This window comes from Caloenas nicobarica, chromosome 14 (genome assembly GCF_036013445.1).
Source record: "Caloenas nicobarica isolate bCalNic1 chromosome 14, bCalNic1.hap1, whole genome shotgun sequence".
Taxonomy (NCBI): domain Eukaryota; kingdom Metazoa; phylum Chordata; class Aves; order Columbiformes; family Columbidae; genus Caloenas; species Caloenas nicobarica.
Genome location: NC_088258.1, coordinates 6,490,738 through 6,516,849, shown reverse-complemented (window position 1 = coordinate 6,516,849; position 26,112 = coordinate 6,490,738). Strand labels below are relative to the sequence as shown.

The 26,112-nt window shown below is 41.8% G+C and overlaps 1 long non-coding RNA gene across 1 annotated transcript; it reads left to right on the top strand.

Annotated features, from left to right (window-relative positions):
* Positions 1-3,352: 3,352 nt before the first annotated feature.
* Positions 3,353-16,072, top strand: LOC135994372 (uncharacterized). The gene is made up of 2 exons (XR_010606989.1): positions 3,353-3,427; positions 11,721-16,072. It is a non-coding gene; the product is annotated as an uncharacterized LOC135994372 (long non-coding RNA).
* Positions 16,073-26,112: the final 10,040 nt, after the last annotated feature.

The window sequence follows — 26,112 nt, the reverse complement described above, 5'->3', positions numbered from 1 at the left end:
AGAATTGTGTTTAATTGTGTATAAAAATGACAAAGTGAAAGGTAGGAGTAACAGGTGAAACTACTGCAAATAAAGAAGACATAATTGCCCATTAACACATTTTCTCTCTTCACTGCTGGTGGAAAAGGCTAGGAATTATCTGTAAAAATGCATTTAAAAAATCCATCCCCTGCTGCGGAATTCTGCTTTATTTTTGATTGGCTCCTATTCCGTCACTATCACCAGAGTATAAACCATTTCACTACCGAAGAATCATAAAATTGCTGCCATTAAAGTCCTGGTAATTAAAGACTGTTTGAGATGGAGTGGCCACAGGGTTAGCAAGCCACATGAGAAGATTCCTAAAGCCATCTTTTACAAAGAGCTTTGATCAGAAACCCTTTCCAGATAGGGGCAGCTGAAGGCGATCTCAAGGCAATCTTCATTCAGGTAACATTGATTTACTTAGGAGCTCCTAGCTCAAAACAGGCTTTGATGGCAATAGCTTATCTCCTCGAATCTGATAAATTCTGAGGACAGATGTATTGCTACAATTAACATAAAGTATATACTGCAGAAAGCAAGGAGGAAAATAACTAGGCTAGGAAAACAGGCACTCCTTATTGCCACCACTCTTACACTGCACACTTCATAGCCAGGCTCCACACTAATTGCAGGACTCCCAAGTAAGCTCCGAGGAAAGAAATGTATGCTGGGAGGCTCCCCATCACGTCTGAGCTCTTTCCAGAGGTGATTTTTACAGCCTAATTAACATCTGTCACCAGTCTCTTCTCTCATCTCTTCATGGGGAAGAAAGCTATGGTGTGGCCTTGTGTTTCACGAGGCCAGGGGCAAACTTGAATTATTAGGCTGGATTCCTGAATTGCTGATTCAGTGTGATTTTATTAAGTATTGATATTTTTAAAGTTCTGGCATTTGGAGTAGAAACTGGAGATGCCTGTGATGACTCTGAATTCCTGTAGAGATTCTTCTCACCCTTTCGGACCCTCCCTAAGAAAACTCTTCATTGTCCTGCAGAGACAGGTCTGGTAGTTAAAGTATCCCATGGTGTGGGAGCTGTCACTCTTCATTTTGATATATTGAGTATCCCAGGCATGAGCTCTTGGTCTAAGGTTTGGGCTCAGGGGAAGGTGCAGGAAAATTGAGGCTGGGAACCACACTAAGACCGTAACAACAATTTTACCAGTGCAAAGTAATGCAAGGAACGCAGTCCTGTCTGTGTACATCTCCCACAAGACAGCATGAAACGATATCTGAAAAACAAATGCTAGCGTCTTCTTCTCTAACACCAAAATTCTTCAAAAGCTTTCCTTAGAGCAGTCAGCAATGGCCAGAAATTGCATCTGGGAGATATGCCTCGAAACCACATAAACACAATCAAACCACAGGTTACCACTCTGTCTAGCTAGCTTGACTAAAATAACATGAGGGTGAAAAGCAAAGCATTTCCTAGTGACCGGTCGGCAGTTGCTTGTGCCATGCCATGTCACGGGGAAGGGCGCAGCAGGAGAAGACGTGCTGCTTCTCATGCATTTTTCTCATCACCTGACAAAACAGGTGTTATTTGCAAGGAAACGTCTACTCAAAGAAAGGAGGTGAGAGAAGGCAACACGAAATAACATGGTGATGCCAGAAAATTTCTCAGGTACCTACCTTGGCACTGGCCCCGTGCCAGTCAATAGTTGAGGGGTGCTTAGCAAAGCTAGTTGGAATCTGGAATTTCCCTTTGAAGCCAGGGATACTACAATCTCCTGATTTTTTTTTTCCATACCTTACCAGAAAAAAAAAAAAAAAAAGAACAGGAAAAACTGAAATTTCCCATGAAATGGAAATCCTGAGTGATTTTGCTCTGATAGCATCAGAACACCCTATTGCAAAGATTTATTTAATATGTCTGCAATTTTCAAAAGATTGCAATGCTTCATGTGCATGGAATTGTTTGGAGTTTTATAAAAACACAAATGCAACACAAATTTTTGAGTGAAAATGCAGTCCTCTGTTTTCATCAAAATGGTGGTTTTCAGTAACTTCTCCCTGAAAAAATGAAAAAAAAAATCAGTTTGATCATAGCTTTCCTTCATTGAGTAAGTATACTCTGCCAGAAAATTTACACAATGTCAAGTCCATTTCCAGTTATGCCTATGCAGAGAAGTTTAGCAAGTGCTTACATGTTTGCAGGAGCTACGCCATGGACGTATGACTACAGTTCCAAGTTGTTTAATCTTTTGTCTAAATATAAATAGATGAGTGAATATCAGTAATTTCCTCCATCCCTCTAGCTGTATGGAGTTTATCTGAGCAGGGGAAGGCTTTAGGATTAGGGCCAGTCATTGGGGCTGTTTCCAGGCTATCTGTTCAGGAAGGCTCATGAGCTGTTCCAAGATAACACCCTGTTCATATTTGGCCTAATCAGCCGTGCTCCAAAAGGCATCCCACAATAAACTGCAGCACTGATTTAAAGGGAAAAAAAGAGCTCGGCTGTACTGTGTCTCTCTGCTCCTGGTGCAAAATGGGAATTTTTCCATGCGGTTGAACTGACTTAAAGGGTCTCTTTTCTTCTATTTTGCTGCTTGGTCCAACCTTCCATTTCTTTAATTCCTTGCTGATTTGAGACCTGCCAGTGAGCAGAAATCACCTTTTCTTCATTGACTTGACAAGTCCAGTAAAACTGGAAGCTGTGATTGGCTTTCTTCAGTTTACAGGAGCCTTATCTCCTATTGGCCATGATCACTGCTCTTATCTTTTCCCGTTAGTGTTGTCATGTTTTTCTTTTCATCAGAAATGTCTTCTTTTTCTCTCTCTTGCTCTCTGGTGGGTTACTCGCCTACCAAATATTCAGCAAAAGGGTGAACACTCACCCTAATGAACTTGGATCCACATTTCTTCCCAGGCCCACCACTCTCCTCATATGACCCTGGTTTCTGCTTTCCCTGTCCAAGTCCTATAGCTAAAAAAAACCCAACCCATCACAGTGGCTAGTTGACATAACCAGATAAAGACGACACAGCTCATAAGGAAAACTTGGAAGGGAAGCCCTAAAGTTTAGATCGCACACAGAGAGTTAAACATTATCAAAATAAAATGCACTCCCTCCAAAAAAAAGGTTCCTATGTGATCTTGTTATCTCCATTAGTATTGAAAATTGTGCTTAAGCTGGGCAACTCTCCTGCTTGGTAATGCCATGATTTAGAAGTTTGCTGAGCTACAGCTATTTGCAGTTGTTAGAATGAAATGTCCTTTCATCTCTGCAATCTCATTCAGTCCCCCAGCATTGCGGGGACGCAGGCGAACCACTATAAATAACTGAGCCTTTTCATGTCAGCTGGTACAAATACCAGCCACTTCGAACAATCTGACCTTTCTTGGGGATTCTGACCAATCTGCAGTGGAAGATGGCTAATATCTTTCAGGATTTTCCATGGTTAAGGTATATATAAAAATTGCTAGCTGTTTGTGTGCGCTACAAATGCTTTCTGGCTTGTTTAATCTGGCTGCGACACTTTGTTCTGTGGTTAAAAAATGAAAGTAACATCCCAGTTAATGCTTTTTGATGAAACTCATTATTCTCACAGCTATTTTTGAACACCGCGGAAGGCAAATCTAACACACCTACAAGACTAATATTTTAATAAACTAACAGAGGCAGTGGTCTAAAGCCATGATATTTTTCCTCTGAACTCTTGTTTTTGAACGAAACCCTGTGAGGTTACCTTGGCATTCCTTTGCATGAAGAAAGCAAAACCTAGAAAATAAATTGCTATTGGTGTTTCCTGAAGTACATCTTCAGCTTTAAATGGAAAACAAAATAGAAAATAGCTTCAGCTTCATAATTAGCAAAAGCTGACGAAGGATGTTACTGTAGAAGGTATTAAATGATTATGAGATTTCCCTTTCTTCCACACACCTGTTAAATGGAATGTGATAATGACTCTCTCTTATTAATGTCTTATGAGAAAAGTCAGAGGGGATATAACCTTGATCAAGAGAGATCCGTCTTTTACTTACTGCTATATTTCATTCTGGAATATAGGACAAATCATGCCTTTGTGAGAAACTGAAGATATTCACTCTGTAGTCACTGTAACTAGAAAGCTAATGAGAAAATATTATAAAATATGGATAATAATATAGATTGTGGCTTTCTTCCTAGCTTTGCTAGATGCTGTACTGAAATTTCAAGAAGATTTTTAATGTCTGGCATCTCCCCGTTCATTCACACTGTAGCTGAGAGGTTCACGCCAGCTGCCTCATGTATAGGAAGCATAGCATAAAGGATCGATGGGTCTTCACCAGCTGGGAGAAAGAGATTAGGCAGGTGAACCTTGGAAAAAATGAGACTATTCACAGAGTGAAGCAATACCTGACAGGAGCAAGACTGGCCATATCTAACTCACTGGATTTGCTAGGTTTCCTAAGGCTCTTTGCAGTCCCTCATGAGAATAGTGCATCTCAGCTATAGATGTTCATTTGTTTCAGGATGACAAATTTCCAAAATACATACAGGGAGTAGAAAAGGATCTGGGTCTAAAACACATTTTAGACTTTTACCACGCCCTTTCCTGGGACTTGCTCTCTTCCATTTTGCCCTTTTGCAGCTTAGAGGCAAATTCTCTGTTGTTATATTTAGTTGAGAAGCTGTGTATAAGATGTTCAAGAGGACAGAGCACAGGTCCTCCTTCTGTAGGATCAACATATCCGGTCTGGAACTGCAAGATGAACTCCCTATCATGTCCCTATATCAGCTCTTAAATTGCCTACAACTAAGCAAAGCAGTAGGTAGTGAAAGAGTATTTGCCTGCTAATAGTGCAGAGGAAAGTTGGAGATAACTAAATTATTGCCATGTTCTGAAAGTGAATGCAAAAACACATTGTCTTCAAATAGGCAGATGCTGATGTGAAATTTGAGAAATCCTTCACTGACTTCAAAATGCAATAGATTTGAAGGACATGAATGAAGAAAAGTGAAGAAGGAGTGAAGGGAAGGGGATCAGCTGGACTACTTCACCAGCTCCCTGCATGGCTTTCCCTGCTCCACTGAAATGAGCAGGCAAATTCTCCCACATATTCTGGGGAAAATTCACAGAAAGCTTCAACCATCCACCACGCAGCCCGGGAGCCCAGCCCACAGCCAACAGAGCCACTTTTTCTTAGCCCAGCTCTTCCCATCGATGCTGAACTTGCTCTCAGCCGTGCTGTGCTTGAGCGAGTGGCTGCGCTTTTATTTTTGCCCCTTTACAGTGAATAAATGAAATTTTCAGCTGCATTTCTCAGGGGCTGTGCTGTCACTGCAGCTCAAGGCAGGAGCTGGGGCAGGGAGCACAGATGACCCCATGACCGGCATTAGCAGTGCTCACTCTATTAAAGACAGCCCTCAGAAAAGGAGAGAGTTACTGAATGTCAATTAAAATGCTTCAGTGATTTAAGTGGGCAACTTCCATGCACCACTTTGTAATGCTACACCCCTCCGTCTCCATTTAACGGCACTGCTCTTACAGCAGCCCCTAGTAGGTGAATTTATGCAATAGCATTGACAGTGACCTTAAAGAGGGATCATTAAACTATTCTCCTTGCCTGAAATTCGTAATTCTATCTGCTTCCTCTGCGGGAGAGGCTGGTGCAAGTAGGGGAGGGAAGGAGCATCTCATTGACCACCCAGAATGAAGGAAGACCCTGAAGAGCCTTCTTGTTGCACATCCTAGGAGAAGAAGTGAGAGAAAAAGTTTTAAAAAGCAGGAGATATGATACCTGCAGTAGATACAAGTTTACTGGTATCTAACAGGAGAGCCAGGGTGATCTTGCTCCCTGATGGCATCACTCTGTAGGATGGCGCAGGTCCGGGTGCAAGCGATGCTCCCCTGCTGCCACTGCCAGGGAGGACAATGGGGACCTTGTTCCCACCGAAGCCACTGTTGTCCCAGGGCTCTAGGAGCCATGGCTCTGCTGTCCCAGCAGCTTTCCGCCAGATGCACCACCAGCACGTTGAAATGCAGGAAAAGGCTGGGAGGTGACATCTCGGCAGCCAGCACCACACCAGCAGACGTTTCGGCAGCTGTGCCTGTTAACTTATGGGAAAGGATGACTTTTGTCGCTTGTCTCATCTCAGACACACTGCAAAGTTCAGCTGAAAGCTTTTAATGGTCCCTTGATGCTGAGCCTGCAGATACAGAGAGATAGAGAGCGTAATAAACTTTCAAAATATGATCTAACTGCGTAACATGTCAAATGTGTATCTTAACTGTATCCAGTGGAGCTGAATGGAAACAAACATACCATTTCAAACCAGACCACACACAGCAAGATAATGCATATGACTAATTTTGATGACTGATTTCATATAAATAATCCACCAAGATAGTAGATGCACTGTAATATCCCTTCATTCCACTCCTTTAATTAACTTTTCATTGAGACTCCGACTGGAAGCGGCTGATTAATGAAGTGCTCACTTTTTACTACTTAGATTAAAAGTACATCCTGTCCTTACCAAAACCAGTGAGAAACTGCATGAAACTTAGGGAATAGCCTGCTTAATGCCATTCAAAGTAATGCCAGCATTATAGCTGTTAGCTGGGTGGCAAAGGAAGAAATAACAGGTGTAGATAAGGAGTGGGAAGAGTGCAGTATTATGGTTGCTACACGTTGTAAATTGCTATGGGAACCAAACAGTTTTGTTCTAGATTAGTTTTGCCACCTACACAAAAGGGGAATAAGACATAGATAACCCTACAGCTGAGTTCTGCTCTTCTGATGTCTGGCAATGTTTAAATGAACTCATGAAGGAAGTGTTAAGTAGCAAAAGACAAACTACTTTTTCCATCTGGGAAAGGTCTTAAAATCTTAAAGCTGCAATGTCTGTGTTTATCAGAAGAGAAAGAAGGGGAAATGCAGGTGAGGAAGTGAGAAGCCAAATCTACGCTGACTGAATTCAAAGAGTATGGCAGGATTTAAAAGAGCAAGTGACCTTCAGGAAATTGATCCCAGTGTTGATGGATCACTATATATAGGATGCAGACTAATAGGTCAGCTGCTGTCTCTTCACTGTAGAAAAGGTAAGATTTCCTACACCTCCAAAGACAGAAAATTTAAATGGCTTCGAATGAAGCAATTTTGACACTTATTACACCATCTTCAGGGATTTTCAAACCATTTTGCAAATAAGGCAGGCAGGTAGGGGAGATAAGTCTTCCCACCCTGTCATTACTGATGGAAAACCTGATAAACAGAGATGTGACATGACTTGTCCCAAAAAACCTCCCTATGAGGGACTCTTATCGCTTGCTTCTCAGGTATGCGATTAACCACCAACCACCTTTCCATTTTAACACGTTTCACCAGCTTTCGTGTTGAAACTGTGCTGAACCATAGATTTCACGTATTTTTTTCAACACTTAGACATCAATTAGTCCAGGTTTACTCAAAACAGTGCCCAGGGTCTCTTTATAGGTCTATAAACCTGAGAGGACCTATTCACGATCTTGGGCTGAGATTCAGGTTTTAAAGGAAATGTGAAACTAGGGCAATTCTTTTCATTACTTCAATTTTCATACTTAGTTCTCATATTCTACATTTGAATGTGCCTGAAGGGCTTGCATGGAAGGCAACATGCAGATTTCCAAGGCCTTTTTCTGTTTCAGCCTTGATTCGAAATTTTGACTCAACTATGGCTGGCAGCCCTTCCATACAGCATTCGTAATACTAACATCTCAGGTATTATTTGGATTGGACCTTCCAAGACACATTAACAATCAAAGGCACATTTACGAGATCCATCTGTAATGGGTATTGCCCCTCTCTCACACCATGGTGTAGCAGAGCAAAATACTACAACAGCAGTATCAAAGCTGGATAGGGGAAGCTAATAACAGCAAACAGAGCAAGCAAAAATAAATAATAAAAGGATTACCGACTGCATGGAAGGCTTCCCAAGGTTCAGCATGACTGTGGGAAAGAATTCATAATCCCAGGTTTCATTCAGACCATTTCTGGGAACAAAGGCACCTGTATTAAAATCAGGGTTGTTGATTTTGGCAAACCATCATCAAATAGAATAGAAAAGAATAGAAAAGATGGTACAAATCTGATTATCCCTGGGCATATAATTCTTCGTGCTCCACACATCCTCTCTACCCTTCCCAAATACGTCTTGGCATGACCTGGTGTCCTTTGTTTTGCAGCTCATCTTTTTGGATTGAGTGAAAGCTGAGATCTGAAAATATCCTTAAGATGGTAATAGGATGAATATGAGAGAGCACTCTGTAGTTGAAATGAACAGGCTTCATGGGGGCAGCCCTCCTACCTGCCAAGTCTCACCACAGTCTCCTGTCCCCTGGATCCTTTTGGAACTGACTCTGAGAAAAATTCAGTCATATGTTTAGTTAATTTTAGACTAAAAACCAACCAGAAGACAACCAGAATTAATTGTATTCATTTAAATTAGAAGTTCTCCCGTATATGGAAAAAGTCCTTGGCAGGGTTTCTCAGCAACTGGAAACACACAAAACTTCTCTTGGTCCATAGGCTGTTCCATAGTAGCTAAGCACCTTCCCCAGTGCTTCTTTCTAAAGGCATCAAGAAAAGCAAGATGGGAGAACAAATAAATACTGGAATCATTCAATAAAATGTTAGAGAGATAATAGCAGCTAGGAAGGAGAAAAGAGAAACTGGCACAGGATGCTTCCACAGCAAGGTGTGGAGCGGCTGGGGACCGTCGCTGTGTGGACACCTCTGCTGAAAATAAAAATGGAGCACGTTACCGTGTCCCGGAGGCTCAAAGCATTTTACAAGCAGAAAGAAGTGCTACCAGCTTAAAGTGTCATTCACTACTGAGCTGTAGCACGGAGTGAAAAATAGCATCTATTCAATAGCTGTTTGGGACATAAAATGAAAAACAACATGGTCATTGAAATGGCAGGAGGAATTTCTGGTAGGCAGAGTGTAATTAGCCAAGTTGGCCTGTGGCCAGGACATGGAGGTTAGTCATCTTTTGTGAAAAGTGCCATCAGATCTTCAATGACTAAGAGCATTCAGGGCCTTTGGTTTATGTCTAATCCAGAAGATGGATAATAATGTTAAAGAGGAAACATCAGAGGCGAGTATGATCATAAACAGGGAGGATATGCAAGATATCTTTCCAGATAGAGGGGAGAAAAATGGAGCTCTAGGCACTGGCCAAAACAAACAGAAGTCACCATGAGTGGATGGGGGTCATTCCAGGCTACAATGAGAATTACATCAGGAACGGACATTGCCCTCCGCACGGCTTCACAAAGTTTGGCTTTAACACATGAATGTCAATGGCAGAACAAGACAAAAATGCTGCACCCGCAGTCAAAGAAAGCCAAGAAGAAAACTCAGGGAGGTAGAAATTAGGAGTCTGATTTCACTTGGGGGAATGATTAAGAATGATTTATCGAGAATGAACTAATGGATCTTTATGTTTAGAGGCGAGCTTCGGGGAATTTTAAGAGTTTACCGCTCTTAGCTTGCATTTGAATAATAAATAAGTATCTGTTTGAGTTCTGGGGAAGGTTCAAGACAGCAGTTCATCTAGTTGCAGCCAGGCCACAAGAAATTGTTTTCAAAATTGAAACAACATCTAGCATTCCTGGAGCCAATTCAGAGGTTCTGACATCTTCTCAGAAAACACTCAAGTAAATAATTTCACCTACTGTTTTTATTATATCTATCCTGTTAAGACAGGTGAGTACCCCAAAGCATACATTTCTGAAACTACAGGATTGATCAGTAACACATCATTCGGCAAGAAAGTCTGCAACTGTGAGAAATAAATCCTGCAAAAACAATCCTGATGGATTTTCAGCAATTGACAGACTGAACAAGCCTGGGTACAAATGCACATAAATTGAAATTTGTCTATGGCTTGTATTTGAACTGAAAGAAGGGTTGAAAATCAAATGTGATGCTTTTCAGCTGCTTCAAACTCTAACTAAAGTGGAGACACACAAACCTAGCCTTAATTATTTACTTTAAAAACATTATGCACTTTGTTTTAAGTACAGCCTTTAACTCTTGTCCGCAAGCTATTTATAGCGATCGTGTCTTTCTCTATCCATTTCACACACACTCTGCAGCAGAAGGTCATTCGTAAGTATATATCAGAAGTGGAGGACAGTGAAGAGGGATGCTAATCAAACTTGCTCCCAACCACTTGCTGTTCAAAGAGTAGAGTGGGGCTGGATACTAATGTATTTGACCCTTCAAAAGCTTAGTAGCCAATTAGCTTTCTAAAGGCTGTGATGAACTGCACTCATTTTCTGTTCATGCACACATTCAACTGTCATGTTTAACAAGCAGCAGGACCACCTACAGCTGCCCAGCAAGGCCCCTTGCATACATAACACTGAGACCGCATATGTAGTCACTAGAGGGGAAAAAAGATGCAAAAAGCGCAGCTTGGGATGACTTCCACAAACAAAGCAATGTCATTTGCAAAACTGTAAGATTCCAGCCAGTTCTATAATTTTCCAAAGTTTTCCTTGAATTCTTGGGAATGGCTCCAGAATATCATTTCTCTTTGCTGCATAAAAGGCAAGTCTTATGTTTCCTACCAGAGTACCTTAGTCATAACTATGCAGGTAACCTCTGGAAAACCCAAGGTGATCCTTGACATCTTCATTGAAAATATCATTACTAAAACGCCAGACCACATGTGAAGATGTTCACACATTTGTTTGACACGTCTAGCTCATGTTTCCCTCTGCCCTTCCACAGCATGCTTGGCCAATGCTGGAGCCCATCATGTCAGAACACTTCCTTCTCATCCATAACTCACAAATCGGTAGTACGGATTTGCTGGTTTTCTTCTTAGATATCAAAGCAAGCTAGCCAGGGATCACAAAGCAAAATCTAGGTAGATAAAAGCAGAGACAGATTATCAGAGGCTCCTCCTATCCCTCAGTTGTCCTTCAATCAGTGCAACACTTGAAGATCAGCAGGGCTGATAGCCCAGCAACCAAATGGACCCGTTGTGAATACCCTTTATCTGAGAAATAACGGCACGTACTTAGTCAGCTACTTGTGAAGGGCATTTATTGGTCTGGTACCAAACCACTGAAACATTTAACATATTCTTAAGTCACATATGTCCCACAAGTGAAGTATGTCCTTGGCAGGAAGATGAATCCAAACAGACTTAAACACGTGCTTAACTATAAGCACATACGTAAGTGTCTCACTGAACTGTGGCTGTGTTGACATTCATGGTACTTGCCAAGGTGTCAAGCAGAATCATTTATTAGTTTCTTCTCTCTCCCCATTTACTTTTTTCTTTTGCACTGGAGTGTTCACAGAGACAAGTTGTGCTTCATACCAAGTAGGAACAACTAATCAGTCTTTTTTTAATAAAGAGAGAAATTAGTAGAGAAGGACAATGGTGACTGTGAAATTGGAGAGAGATGTTGATATCTTATTTTTAAAGCTCTTAATTTTTAAAAAGGTGTTGTATTTTAGCCCTTGGCACCAGTGATTACGCAAAAATAAGGCATTGCATTCAGTTACTTTGAGCTAAAACTTTCTTTAAAAATTTCCAGTAAGCTAAACTTACTGGAAAGTCAGGGACATTTGTTTCATGAATTAAGAGGAAAGTTTCCCCATCTAAGTAGCAAAGCAAGAGATGGAGAATGTTGCTTTTTTCTCAATATGTACCAGTTAGGCTGTTGCACTCTCAAAACTTCATACTCTTTTTATGTCTCTCCATTGAGCTGCCACGATCTGCTCAATGACATTTCAGTCCCATGTCATTTTGAGGGCTTCATCTAAGACTCAGCCATAATTCATCAGGATCGGATGGCAGCCACTCCTGAATGCATCTCCTGAGAGCTGGGACACTTCTCATCCATCATGGAGCAAAAACAATTATCTGAAGCTACCCACCTGCTCCAGGGCCACTTTGTCAAATATGATACTTCAGGGGGTGATACTACCTGTCATACTGATTTTTTGGATGTTGACACGGCGGTTGGAACAAACATCTGTTGCTGCTACTCAGCTGTGATCTCAGTGAGACTCTCCAGAGGCAAAGATGGAAATGTGTCTCAGCGCCTCCCTCCTGCCTGCTCCACCTGAGAAACCCTCCGTGTCTCATCTGAGCAGCTGAACAGCTGTGACCAGATGACACCTTATCCCCTTCTCTCTTTGAAATGTCAGTTTAATGCCCAGTTACTCTCTCATTGAATCCTCACCACTAGTGGCATTCCTCTGGGTATCTACCTGTGCATATGGCCATTATCCCATCCTTTCATATAAATATCTCAGCACCCAAACCAAGGGGGAATTAGACCATTTGTTTTGTAGCTGATGGAAACTGGAGAAACAAACAAACAAACAAACATGCAAAGAAAAAAAAAGTCCCAGAGTGAAGCTCCAAGGTTGGGTGTCCCACTGACTGTGAGTGTGCTGAGATACTAGGACAGGATAAAGGACCCAGCCAGCTAGAGTAACGTACTGGACGCAGTGGGCTGCAACCTGCTGCCCTCCCTGCTGTGGCTATGTGCCTCCTGCAAACCATTTAGAGCAATGCGTACTTTTCCTTATCTCTAGGAGTTGCTCATTATTCAGGTTTGGGAGGTTTTGAGTGGTTTTTGTACTCTTCCTGCTTTGTTTCAGTTCCAAACAAAAAAATAATTCCCTTCCTAAAGCAGCTTCAGTGCATCTGGGTGAGTTGAAAAATGGCACAGGAGACCAGGATCCAGCACAGTGTGATGTTATTGCAAAAGAGATGTAGGTAGGGTCAGGGAGGAGAGTTAGGCTGAGTAATGTGGAGAGGACAGTCAATTTGGGTACCTACTCACAATTAACCTGTGGGAAGCTGGCAGGGTCAGTCCTTGCACTGGATCTCAGCCTAAATGACTTTTTTTTAGGCTGCAGGAGTGAAAACTCAAGCCGAAACAGCAGCCCTGTTGGATATGGCATCAAACCCTGTCTCCCAAAACTGCCAGCAATTACAGGAGGATGGCAGATACTTTCTCCCAACAGCCTCTTGCTTTAATAAGCACCTCCTCTGCGTCTAACTTAAGATGAAGCTGGAGACTCTCTGTGTCATGCACAAAGCTTACATACAGTGTCACTCAGTGAACAGAGACAGCAATATAATCATAGCTACCTCTGCGATAGACATTTCCTCAGTACGACAGCTTCTAAGAGTTCAAAGCTTTGCAAGAACAGCATACACGAAGGCTACGTGTGTTAACTAATAAGTGTTTCCAACTCTATGTGATCACTTTCTAAATTGCCATAAAAGTAGCATCGAGAGCACAAGAAGATGAAACTCCTCTGTCGAGGTGCTGTAATCACACTGAATGCATCTGAGCAGACTGCATAGCAAATGGGTACTGGAGATTTTAAATGTCTCAGTTTTCATCATTAAACATTGCAAGCTAGTTCCTGTTTCCTTCTCAGTCACCTCTCCTGACTCCATCAGGCTATTGATGAAACGCTGAGTGATACGTGGTAGCACGTTGCTCTCAGTGGAGATTAATTATTTCTTTTTAAAGATTTCTACAATCCCCACACCCTCTGGATCTCTTAGTTGGTAAAGTAGCATGTCAAAAACTGATAGGAAGGTGTGAGACGTGACATGACTTCACAAGAAAAGAAAATCTGGAGAGAAAAGGGAGATGGAGTTTAGATTTTGGCAAGGGACTTAATTTTTATGATTGTTTCTTCCCCCAAAGAATTTGTTTCTATTTTCAAATCTGAATGAATCGCTACATGAATTGCTACATGAAATCAGGAGGGACTGCACCTGCATTGGAGCATGAGAGAGCACAAAGTGATGCTGGTTCCTCCCCATACTGATTAATCCCCTTTGTCTGCTGTGCACAAACACCACTACCTGCCCAAAACCCCTTCAGCCCTCAGATTTCCATTTACAGCTGTCTCCAGGCTGTTGCAAGAAAAGGTGATGGATGGGAAGAATTCTATTTCCATTAGAATGAAGCCAACTGAATATTTCCATCTGCTTTATTAAAAATACTAGTTTTCACTTTGCTTAATCTTGAAAAATGCAACATGTTTCTGCAGCTGAGTTTGCGCTTTGTTTAGGAAATGGACGCCTGAGGTAGAGCGATTTTGTGTGGGAACAGAGAACGGTGCAGTTTAGTGCCTTCCCTCCCATGGGCATCCAGCTTGGGAGAGAGAAGCTGGTAGTCCCACAATTACCATCTCCCCAAAGGGCTTGTACTTCAGGTTTTTGGCAAGGTGTCCCCCGAAGACCAACAACAAAGGCAGTCAGGGAGACAACGTGAACTGGAGACCTCCTTGTCATCTCAGCCCTGCCATCAGGCTCACCGCTCCACTCCCTGACCACATCCAAGCCCCACAGAGCATCGCTCTCCATCCTTGATGGGTTTCTGGAATTCCTATTCTTGACACTCTGCTTGTGATTCGTAGTTGGTAACAACTACAGAAGATCACTGGAAGAAACAAGCATTAAAGTGTTTGGATTCCACGGGGCAGGAGGGACAGGGAACGAAACACATTAGAAGCACAAGAGCTTGGCATCTAATATAGAGGCCTGAGGGATTCAGATGTGGGTGAGCAACTGCTCTATCGTGGTGTCTGTATAACAAAAACTCTGCCCAAACAACAGAGTTTGTTCAAGGTTTTTCTTTTCTTGCATTACTTTTCCTATTTCCCTTGTTTCCCCAGAAATAGAACATGACATTTATTTTTATGGACAGCATGATCTTATGGCTATTCCCTTGTGACAGGGTAATCTGAACACAATTATGTTCTGTTGACAAAAAGTGATAAAAGTGTATTGTGTCAACACTCTGAACTAACAGATTTGTCATCTGCTGTACTCTCAGATAATAGAAACAGAATTAGAAAATGCTCTGACAGACTCTATCCTCTTCCTTGGTTAGGTAAGCCCCAGCTCTGTGCTTGGTTACTGTACTCCAGCATTCTCCCTCTTCCAGCAAAATCTGCCAGGCTGTGTTTTAAATTCAAGTGTAAATTTTGCTTTGATGGACTTCTTTTCGCAGCTTATATCTTACATACTTGGAAGTAATTTGACCTAAGTTCTCCATTTCACTTAAGTTCTACTACCCTCATTTTTTTCCACGGCTTTGGAGAATCCAGCCTTTTTGTGTAACATTTTTTGCCATGCAAATTTCCTTCAAGAAAATGTGTTTGACAATAGTACCTGCATTCCATCCTCCCTCCAGCTGACTTCTTCATCAGTTTGTGGACAGCAATCTACCTGGACTGTTGTTTTCCTGAGATAGACACCCACATTTGCCCAATATGTAGGGCCAGCCCTAAGCACACAAAAGCTTCAGCTAAAAGAGCCACATAACTTCTTAAAACACCATCCCATCCTAAGTCTGAGGATAAGTCTGCACTTCCAACTCTTGGTTAGTTGGATGACAATTGCTACTTAAGAGCTAAGAGAATGATGATACAATTCAAGCAAAATAGAAGAAGCTTTTTCATGGCCAAAAAAAAAAAAAGGCAATTTCCAAAATGTCTGTAAAACATTTTGTTTTGCAGCTGTGACTCCTGCGCCATTAAATGTCGTCAAACAACATTTCCATTCAAAAGGGGCATGTGCAATGTGCATTGAGGCTTTCCAAAACCAGATATCAGTAGCCACCAGGTGCAAGTATGGAATGAGTCAAGCATGACAGCATTTGGTCACCTGGCTAATGCTTGTCTGAAGAGATCATGAACATTGACCTCCCCATCAGAGGCGAAGAGATGATAGGTGCCATGAAGGTGCTCTTAGCTTATATGTCTGGTCTTTCCTCAGCTCATTTCCCCAGCCTCACACTACATCGGACTGAAACTCCTAAAAGTCAGCTCTTGGGACTGCAAACATCAGAGTAATCCAGTCTACTCTAATAGGAGATGTGTGCTGGATGCTCTGTCCCCTCCACTTTGCTCCTCAGCTTCTGCAGTGCCCCAGTGCATCCAGCCACAAGGAGCTCGTCGCTTTGTAAGCTGCATTTTACACAGGCGTTTCCTTTGGTTTGATAGATTTGTTATTCAAACACAAAAATGTGATAGTTTTTGACAGCAGAATAAAATGAACTGAGTATGTGCACATGAAGCACTATTGTTTATTCCCCGATCTGTCTCCTGCCAGTGGGATTTTTTAGTGTGAGGGTGGAATAAAGGCGTTTTCATCCTGAAATGTCAATAATGGTCTGGAATAACGTTTTGAGGTAGTTTGGCACCATATTCTGATGCCCGTAGCAACCTTTAAAGAAAACTGAGCTGGACATTGCAATGGGAACTTAGCACCATGTACAATTTAATTCACAACCCAAATTTCCCAGAAGAAGCCACAGCTCATTACCACACCTACAGAACCACTCCCGAAAGAGCACAGATCTTCCTCTCATTCTTCCTCCTTCTTTCTGACTGACAGCCAGACTTGGTGCTCAACAAAAGGATGCTGCTGTGAGAAAACAGCTAAGAAAAAAAAAAAAATAAAGCTGCTAAAGTTCTTTTCAGAGTTGGCTTAAAACAGTAAATATGTTGTGTAATGAACAAGTCTGGATAAAAGCAACATCACTACGGACAACAGATTTTTGCTTATCCACCAGATTGATCCTCTCTGTTAGCACACCTAAGGCTTAACACCATGTAAATCTTCATAAATTTCTGTCCTAATGTATTTGAATACATCAAAACAAGCTGCATATACCAAATCTGGTTTATTTTACTAAAAACACTTGGTCCCAACTCTAACAATTTTGTAAGGTTATGCTCAAGATAATTTTTTTGGTAGAATTTGGTCATGATTTTAACACTAGTCCAAAGTACCTTAGATTCCAAGATACTCAGCTTGTAGCATTTGAGTTTTCCACTGGAGTCAATGAGGCCATTATTCACATGCTTAAAATTAGGCATATGCTTAAGTGGTTTGCCTTTGGGATAAAGAGCCCATTTGGGACTCTTCGGTACTTAGCTCTGATAAAATCCATCAGTCTTGCTTACATGATTAAAACAAAAGCATCTTTCTCAGAACTTCCAACAGATGTTTTCATAAATTTTAACATACTTCTTTTCCCTGTCTCATTCATTTCCAGTACAAGTATTCCCTTAAAAGCTGAATGAGGAAATCTGTAAACTTAATGGAGGAAATTTATTTGGATAGAAAGACATCTAAAGAAGCATAACAGCACTTGCAATGATCTCTGGCCAAATTCTGCACCCATTAACTTTCTTTATGCCTTTCCCCACTGCCAGATGTATCTGTGCAAATGAGATTTTCCGAAGTAACTATTGTCTTCTCTAAATCCCACAAAATCCTTTCTAATAGACTCTGAGCAGAGTTTTTAACAAACCAAGAGAGTGTATAACTGCTCACTCCATATGTCTGAAGTATATTCGTCCTTCTACCCACCCCATTTCATTCTGTCAACAACATGCATTTTGTCAAACCTCTTACTGCAAATCATTCAGTCAATGAAACTGAAAGACATTTCAGCACGTTTTTATCAACAGAATGTAATTTTGTGCAAATCATGCTGTCAACAGGAAAGAATGCCAAAAGAAAAGTGAAAGAACCCAAACTCATTTTGTCCACAAAAAATAAATTACAGTTTGCTTCTATTTTGTGCATGAAGACAAAATGGAAACAGCAAAACTTCCCCATCTGTGGACAAAATTGAGATTGATCTCTTAATTCAGGAGACCAAACGGTATTTGGTAGAAAAATACCAACACTATGAAGGACAGCTAAGATGTTGAATCAGAAGAGTTTTTCTAGCACTGTACACCTTTCAGTGTTTTTATTGTATCACTGAAATGCCACCTGAGATATTTTATCCATTGTAGCAAAATGTTCCATGATGGGCTCGAATACAGGCAAGCAGGCTGAGCTAAAGAAAAGCACAGATGTTATTTCATTTTCCAACTGATAAATGGCTTGGGTTGCTCTGCAGGTGCATGGAATAATAGAATGGGTTGGGTTGGAAGGGACCTTAAAGATCATCTAGTTCCAACTCCCCTGCCATCGACAGGGACACCTTCCACTAGAGCAGGTTGCTCAAAGCCCCACAGTTTCAATATCTGCCTTGCAAATGCTCTCCATCGCAGGACCGAAATCAGTTTCTGCCTCCCAACTACTAAAGGGCCTTTTTTGCTGGTCCACAACAGGGACGGGACTTCTGACCCTCTGTTAATTCCCAGCAAAACCCACCCAGGCAAAAAGTTTGGCTTCTCTAAAGATGGAGTGAAAATTGGCCACAGGGAGCAGGAGATTACAGGAGGACATTGAACCATTTGCTTTCCTACACCTATTCAGGTTTTAGTTCAAGGTGTGATCAGCTGATTGCAATTATAAGGGTTTTTTTATAAGAATGCTATTTAATTATCTTCAATATTTTGATACTATTTTCTATAGACTGGAGTTATTTCTTAATATGGTAAAAACAAACAATAACGTTCCTGGGTTTTTTGGAGAATTTCACTGTGTTTTCAGATCACCTTACCCCTTCCAGTTCCTCAGTGAATTGTTCAAATAAGGCCTTGGAGAACTGACAGTCCCGAGGAGTTTGTATGGTGCTGGAGGAGCAGAGGCAGTGGCTGTCATCCAGCATTTTAGAAATCAGAATGAGACTTACCACATGCCATTTTGGTACACACTGTGGGGGAGAACAGATCATTTTCTCCATCAGTCCCCAATCTTTACTGGGGAAAGCGATGATCCAGCCAAATTCTCCGAGTCCTGCTCATCCACAAAAGAGGGACACACTGAGAGAAGGTACGCATTGTGCAGCATTAAAAATGTAACCGCTTTGAGACACGGGCCAACACACTGACACCAAAAGCTGGCAGCAAATATGTCAGAGGGATCACGAAGTTGGCATGAGAGGGTTTCAGCTAATACAAGAGATTATTTTCAGGGCCTCATTGCGTGCCAAACACAACACAAAGCTGGCCTCAGACAGCAGCACTTCTGCTGGAGCCGTAGGGGTGGCAGTGGAGCAGAGCAGACGCTCGGGGAGAAACCTGGCTTGGATTTGGATCTGGGACAGCACTGGGGCTCTGCGGGGACCAGCTACTTTTTGGCTGTGTCTCACTGCTGTGTGTCCCACCTAAGTGTCTATTTGCAGTGCTCTGCCTAAAGCGCCTATGGGATGGGTCACCTTTCTGATTTTTACACCCGTGTTGACATAGTATTTGGAGGGGAACTTGGTGCATCCCTTGTCTGCACCAGGTTGCTCCAGTGAGCTCAGGATTTGAAAGCCTTTATTTTTGTCAACATCAAGGACCTTCTACAGCTAGTCTAATGTTTAATCCTTACCTGCCTTCCTATCCAGAGCAGCCCCAAAGGCAATAAAGCATTCATTAAAAGCATAGTGTAACTTTAAAAGTGGTAGATACATTCAGTGGGAAGAAGTATCCTGAGGAGTGAAAAAATAATTTCATACCATTTTGCTGTCCACTTCTCATGATGTCTTCTTGCCATTTTGGTTGTGCTGACAGTGCTGCGTATTGAAAGAAGGATTCGCATCTGTGAGGCATAGACAGCAAGCACTGCAAAGTGCTTACTTGGTCTGGGTCAAAAGAAATTTTCCTCCTTTTAAAAGCTATTGTGCTAAAGTCTCTCTGAAAAAGTGGATGAAGGCAATGGCTGTAACTTCAGGCTGGCCATCCTTGTCCACTGGCACTAAATGCCCTCACCCTGATCAGTTCTTCTAAACTTGTGCATCCTCCTTTCCCCAACACTTTGCACTGTGGCAGTGAGAATTGAGGTCTTGCTAACTAACCTGTTTTTTCTTTATATGTTGACTTCAGCTTGCACAAAATCCCCAGTCATGTACTAGTTGTGTCCACCCAAGTCCACATTTTCAACAGAACTTTGAAGAAAAGAGAGGAACTGAAGACCTGGGAATTTCCATGCTTTTCATGGCTGATTTCTTGCATGCATGTTACACAATTAACTCACAAGTAAAGCTGGAAAGCTTATATCAACATGAACCTAAAGTACTCGGCTCTAGGACACCTGGAAACCAAATCAGCGATCACTAACACAGAGGTAGATTGTACATTCCCTGCTGGAACTTACCCACATCCTCATTCAACAGCAATAATAAAATCATGGCAGTGGTGATCAGAAACAAATATTCTGATCATAACCTGTGTTGCTTGCCTATTCTGCCAAATGCAGCCCATCAGCACTTTTAATTTAGAGTGAAAAACTGGGCAAAGAGCAGAACAAAATTGAGAGATAATTCGAGTGGTTATTTTATGTCAATTTAAATATGCCATTGGAGAAAAGAAAAGGCAACAACTAAATGTTGCGTGTAGCAGCAACAGTCTCCCACATCACTGTGGATATGTTGCTGTTGATATGCCAGCTCATGGCCAGGAAGGAGCAGTAAATACAGTGTTCATGCAGAGCCGTAGAGAAGTGTGTAGGAGTACAGTCGGGGTCACCTGTTAAAGACTTTAGCTCCCAAACTACCTGCAAAAAAATGGCTATTTGTATCGAAAAGCTGAAATCCTGGTAATAGGAACCTGGAATCCTGGCCTTTTTTTAAAAAAAAAGGGCAAAAGTTGGCTACTGGCGATTTCTTGCAGAAGTGGAGAACAGTTCATGTTGGGAGAGACATCGTGAGATTTCTGGTCCAGCCTCCTTCTTGGAGCAGGAGCAATGCTGAATTCAGCCCAGGTTGCCCAAGGCCTTGTCCAGCCCTACCCTCCAAACACAACCACCACAACCACTCTGGGAAATTTCATCCAATGTGGACAGTCCTCATGGTGAACGTCTTTCTTCTTTTTTAAAAACAAAACAAAACAAAACAACAACTCTTGACTCTTTTGCCAGTTAGAACCAGCCCACCCCCTTCGAATTTACCAGCATTACCTCTCATGTTCCCCCCCATTAATCTCCTCTCTCTCAATTAGGCCTGATTTTCTTGCATGCATGTTAAGTGATAGAAGCTCTCAGTAATGGGAATCAATCAACATGCCCCAGTAATTCTAAGTGCACTGTGGGGAAACAAAAATACAACTTTCAGGCAGAGGTATCTGCTATGCAGCTAACAAATACATAGTGGCATTATGGGGGAGTGTGGGTCCATGAATCCAAAGTGATTTATTGTCTTCTGCTGTACATCAGGAATCTGGAAATTCTTTAAATGTCTAACATTTAAAAATATTTATATCTTCCAACATGCAAAACTAGAAGATGTTCACAGGCTTTGATGTTGGCACTTTCCATTGCTGGTTTTTTCTCATAATAAAATAATTTCTGCTAATCACCATTCATGATATGAAACTTATTTCATTTGAACTACGGTTCAGAAGGAAACATTTCTTGGATTTATTCCTGTCCCGCAAACCTGCAACTGAATTCCAAGATGGACTTCAAACCACATCCTTTGCTAAAAATGGAGTTCAGTTCCCTGATGCTAGCAGTTGGATCCAAACCTGATGTCGCATCAGTCTTGGCAATCTACAAAAAAACAGTGACTTTCAACACAAAACCCACCTGTACGCTAAATTATTTCTTAAAAAAACAAATCTGGAGCAGGTATCTGCAAGGGTAGGGAATCATCAGAGCTGGCCTCTCTGCTTCACTCAAACAGCTGGCATTCCAGGAAAGATGCCAGTAAAGGACTCAGGGGTGATTTTTGCCAAGTCGAGTTTTTAATTTGTGTAGTTACGTGACTGAATGCAACATAGACCTTTAATGTTCAAAAATGAGAAAAGAAAATGGTAGTTTAAAAAAATACTGCAGGGTTTAGTTGGAGTTCTTTGGCTTCTTCTTCACCTTACTTGAAATCCTCTAAGCCAAGCTGGAAGACCAAGTGACAACTAAATTATTTTGCCCTGAAGGGTATTAACAGGGGTTGATAATGTTCCCACATCATTTGTAGTCAAATTAAAATCCTGGGACTCTGCTCCACCATGTGAAAAGATAAGCTCTGCAAAACTAAGGGGTATGAAGGCAGTGGAAAGGGATGGAGCTCAGCAGCCACGATGAGTTATTTGTTAGAAGAGTCAGTGAAAGATATTTTGACAACACTGGGCTGCCCAATTTTCTCATCACCTCCATTTCGTGCTTTCCTCGTAGTGTTTTTACCCAGTGATGCAAATCACCGCCAGCGTGCTCTGCACTATCTGGGACACTTTGTACGAATGATCATTTTGGGAGGTGTCTCTGAGTGTTATACCTGCTCTCAAAAGACAGTGCACAGACTGTGTCCTGCATTGCCAGTACTCCTACAGAGCAGGTGTAGCCAGCCAGCTCCCAGGCGCAGTTATTTCAATGAGCGGGAGCTGAGTTTTCCTCCCAATTCTCACCCAGGGCTTCTCAAAGGCTCTCGCTTTGCATCTGAATTGCACTCGCTTCTAATGCAAGCAGCAGATTTACACCTGTTTGTGGAGGAAGCCAAGAACATTTTGAAATTACCTGGCCTATAATTTTGGCCACCCTTTGCCTGCTATGCATTTCCCTGATACATAGAATGAATTCATTCACTCCAGCTATTTGGATACACACCTCACTTTTCCAAAACTGCTTGCTCTATTTTAGCATAACTTTCAAGAACGCCTCTTAGTACAGAGAGTCATTGAAAAGTACAGCACCATTAAAGCACCCGACAACCAGCTGCATTGCTCCAAAACTGATTTATTGAAAGGGATTTGTGGAAAAAGGGATTTAACATGCCTACTCTTCCAATATAAATGATAGCGCAAAGCTGATCTGCTTTCCGGTTTGTTTGACTTACACATTTTATATGGCACATGGCCCTGGAGGCATTTATTAAAAGGCACTAACAATTACAGCATGGAAAGAGATATTGTGGTCTGCTGCTTGCAGCCAGGTATTGGTTGAACTCCAGGGCTGACAGAGCCACGCACTTTCTGTGTGGCCTCTGGAAGTCACTTGGCTTCAGGAATCGAGGTGCCCAGGGGAAAGGTGGCCTCAGCCCCCAATTCCTCTCTCCAGCAGCCCTGGGCTACTAATGCACTTACAGCTGAGGACATCAGCTGGGGCAGCTCGCTGCTGCCTGCACTGCTGATTGCTAACCGCTGCCATCAAAACACGACGAACAACACTTCTCTCAGGAGTATAGGATTAATTAATTTGTGTGGACAGTGGCATTTTGGAGATGCTGCACTTTGTCTAATTGCCAGGGACTGCAATAGGTCCCAAGTGCATCTTATTCTCTACAAAAGCGATGCTGCACAGACACAAGCATCCCTGGGCCCTCAGACTGCTTCATTATTACTGTGGCAAAAGCTTTTCTGATGGTGAGAGCCCTTTGAAGACGACGACTGAATCAGCTCCCAGATATCAAAGGTTTGTTCTGGTTGCCGCAATGCGCAACAGATTTCTGCTGTAGCATTTCTGGGTTAACCTCTCCATTATATTAAGTGTAGGAGCAGAAATATCAAGACCCTAATGGAGAAAGGGAATTTTTGTGAATCTCATCACCGTGTGTCCAGAAATACTCCAGGCAGGACCCTCTTAGGGAAATCTGAGAATGTAGATATGAGAGTGATTCTTTCTGGGGCTGTTCCTGAGGCTCAGCCTGCTTTATCATTTAAGAAACCATATGAAAGAGACTCAGAGAGTCTGGAGAACAGGCACCTCAGAGCAAAACTAAAATTCAAACATGAGATAAGTAGGAGGAAGGCAAATGTCATGGTTTCTCTGGGAAGCACACAAGAAAGAGTAGGGTCTATCTGCTGCAGCTGTTTGGAGACATCAGGCATCACCCACGCTGTGTGCCAGCAAGCCTCAGAGGTAAAAACCACACCTATCTCCTTCAAATCTCTGGGGGCATCATTTTCACCTTCTAAATGCTCCAGCTACCCAACCTGCGTCGTCTGTTGTGCCTCTGTGCAAAAGTCCAAATATGCAAAATACAATAACCCCCTCGGAACAGCACCACGAAGGAAACTTCAAAGACCTGCTGAAGCCAGTGAGAAATGTGCCTGTTGGAGGAAGGAAAAAATGAAAATATGGGAAAAAGTAATTGCGGTAGGATATGAAGAGCTGAGACAGTGCAGGGAAATGGGAGCTAGGAAATGCTGTTGAAGTAGCGCAGCAGTGGAAAGACCTGCAAAGGCAAGTGTTATGGGACAGGCTGCTGGAGAAGAAAAGCCATGGTGGTCTGTAAGAGACAGGCCATTGCTGGAGCCGCTGCAATGAAAAATGCCACCTGAGTCCTTCCGCAGGACCCAAGTACGAGAGCAAAGCCCACAGCAGCACCAGAGCCTGTTTTGAGATAGCAGCATCCACCTCCATGGAGACAGTCTGCAATTGTCACGGACGAGCAAGATTCCTTTGCACTCTGATGGACTTTCAGCCACATCGGTGACATCTTGCAGCCTGAGAGTGCTGTGTAGGTGTTTGTTCAATCATTACCCAAACATCCCCAGTTTTCTTGGCGAATACCATGTGATTTACAGGTGCTTTTGCAAAGCTCCTCATGTATTTTCGGCATTCTGGTCCCTACCCCACCACGTCCATCCACTGGGCTCATGCTACCGCTCCAATGATGAACGCGCCATGAGATTTCGCACAAAAGAAGGTCCTGGAGAGACACAGGTGTAGGACCAGAGTCTTATACTCAATGTAGTGATATAAAATACAGAAACAAGGCAAAGTCTGCGGTGCTTTCTCCATTCTTTCTGCCTTTTTCATTTCCTGTTGCTATGCTATTCCCAGGCAAATACAAAAGAAACAGCTTCCTCAGCCACAAAAATGAGATTATTCCCAAAGCCCCTCTGTCTTCTCATATTTATTGTGATAGGCAGTGTTAGAAGTGTTTGACAACAACTCAATTATTCGCAATGAATAGAAGCAGGATAGACAGGCAATTATCCACTTTACCCTTGTGAGAGACACCCATATTCAAAACCCGCATTCAGGAAGATCCACATTATTTCCAAACCATTTTGCATATTTTTAATTACCAGCTTCAGTTTAGCTGGATGGTTATGACTCCAGTGCACTTTGAAAAGGCTGAGCACTTGGTTTTAAGCCAGGTGTGCATTGTCTCATTCGCATCAGCATGTTAATGTGCAATATTTAGACTGTTTGGGTTACATTTTAAGAAGCAACCTCCAAAACGGTGCACATCATTACAAAACCTGATTAAAAATTTTAATCAAAATACAATAAATGAGGAAAAATTCCCTTAAATATATATTTCAACAAGATAGAAACATTGTATTAAAAAAATAAACGGCACGGAAAGATTCTATTGTATGGACTTTTTGTGAAGATTTTCATTTTTTTTTAGAGCTTACTTTCAGAACAAAAAGTATTTTCTACTTAAATGTTTTTACTTAATATTTGAAATATTTTTACTTAATATTTTAAATCTTTTGAGCAACCTAAAATGTTCTTTCTGAAGGAAATATTTCTGTGATTTTGATTTTGCATCTTTAGTGGATGAGGACATTTCACAACTGCAGAACATCACAGGAAGCTGAAAATCTAGTTTCTACTACTCTGAAGTAAATACAAGTCCTTCTGTATTTTTTGCTCTAAAACATGACCTCTTATTGCAGTCAAATTGGAGTTAAAAGGGGAATAATTTAAAGTAATTTTTACTAGCTTTCTGCTGAATAATAGTATGATCCTCAGGCAAAAAAATGGCAAATCACAGCTGAAGTGGCAGAACTGTTCACTTTTAAAATTTGAAATTGGACTTTTACACCCACTCTTGTGCGTGTTAATCAGAACATTCTGGCTATAGGAATCCACATTTCCCTATGTGAAGGTTTCTAAGTTTCAAGGCATGAGTATTATTTTTAACTCTTCAGCTGCTGAAGGCAGGATTCACACCTTTTTTTTTTTTTTTTTGAGAAAAGCTTAAAACACTGAATTAAGCAAAAGGTATTACTAAGCGTAATTTAAAGCCTTAGAACCATAAGTCAAAAAGCAATTATATTATAAGAGATCTTGTAACAAAGTAATCAATTCAAGAAACTCTTAGTTTCCATCCTCATTATGCACTTCTCTTCCTCTTCAATTTTATTGCATGTTTTTCATCAGTGTTCCTCAAAATATTGACTGTGAGCTGGACAAACAGTACACCTTGCCTGGACCACGCCAAGGCCCCAGACCAAGGACACATCCCACATTCTTGTAGGACCTCCCATACTTCT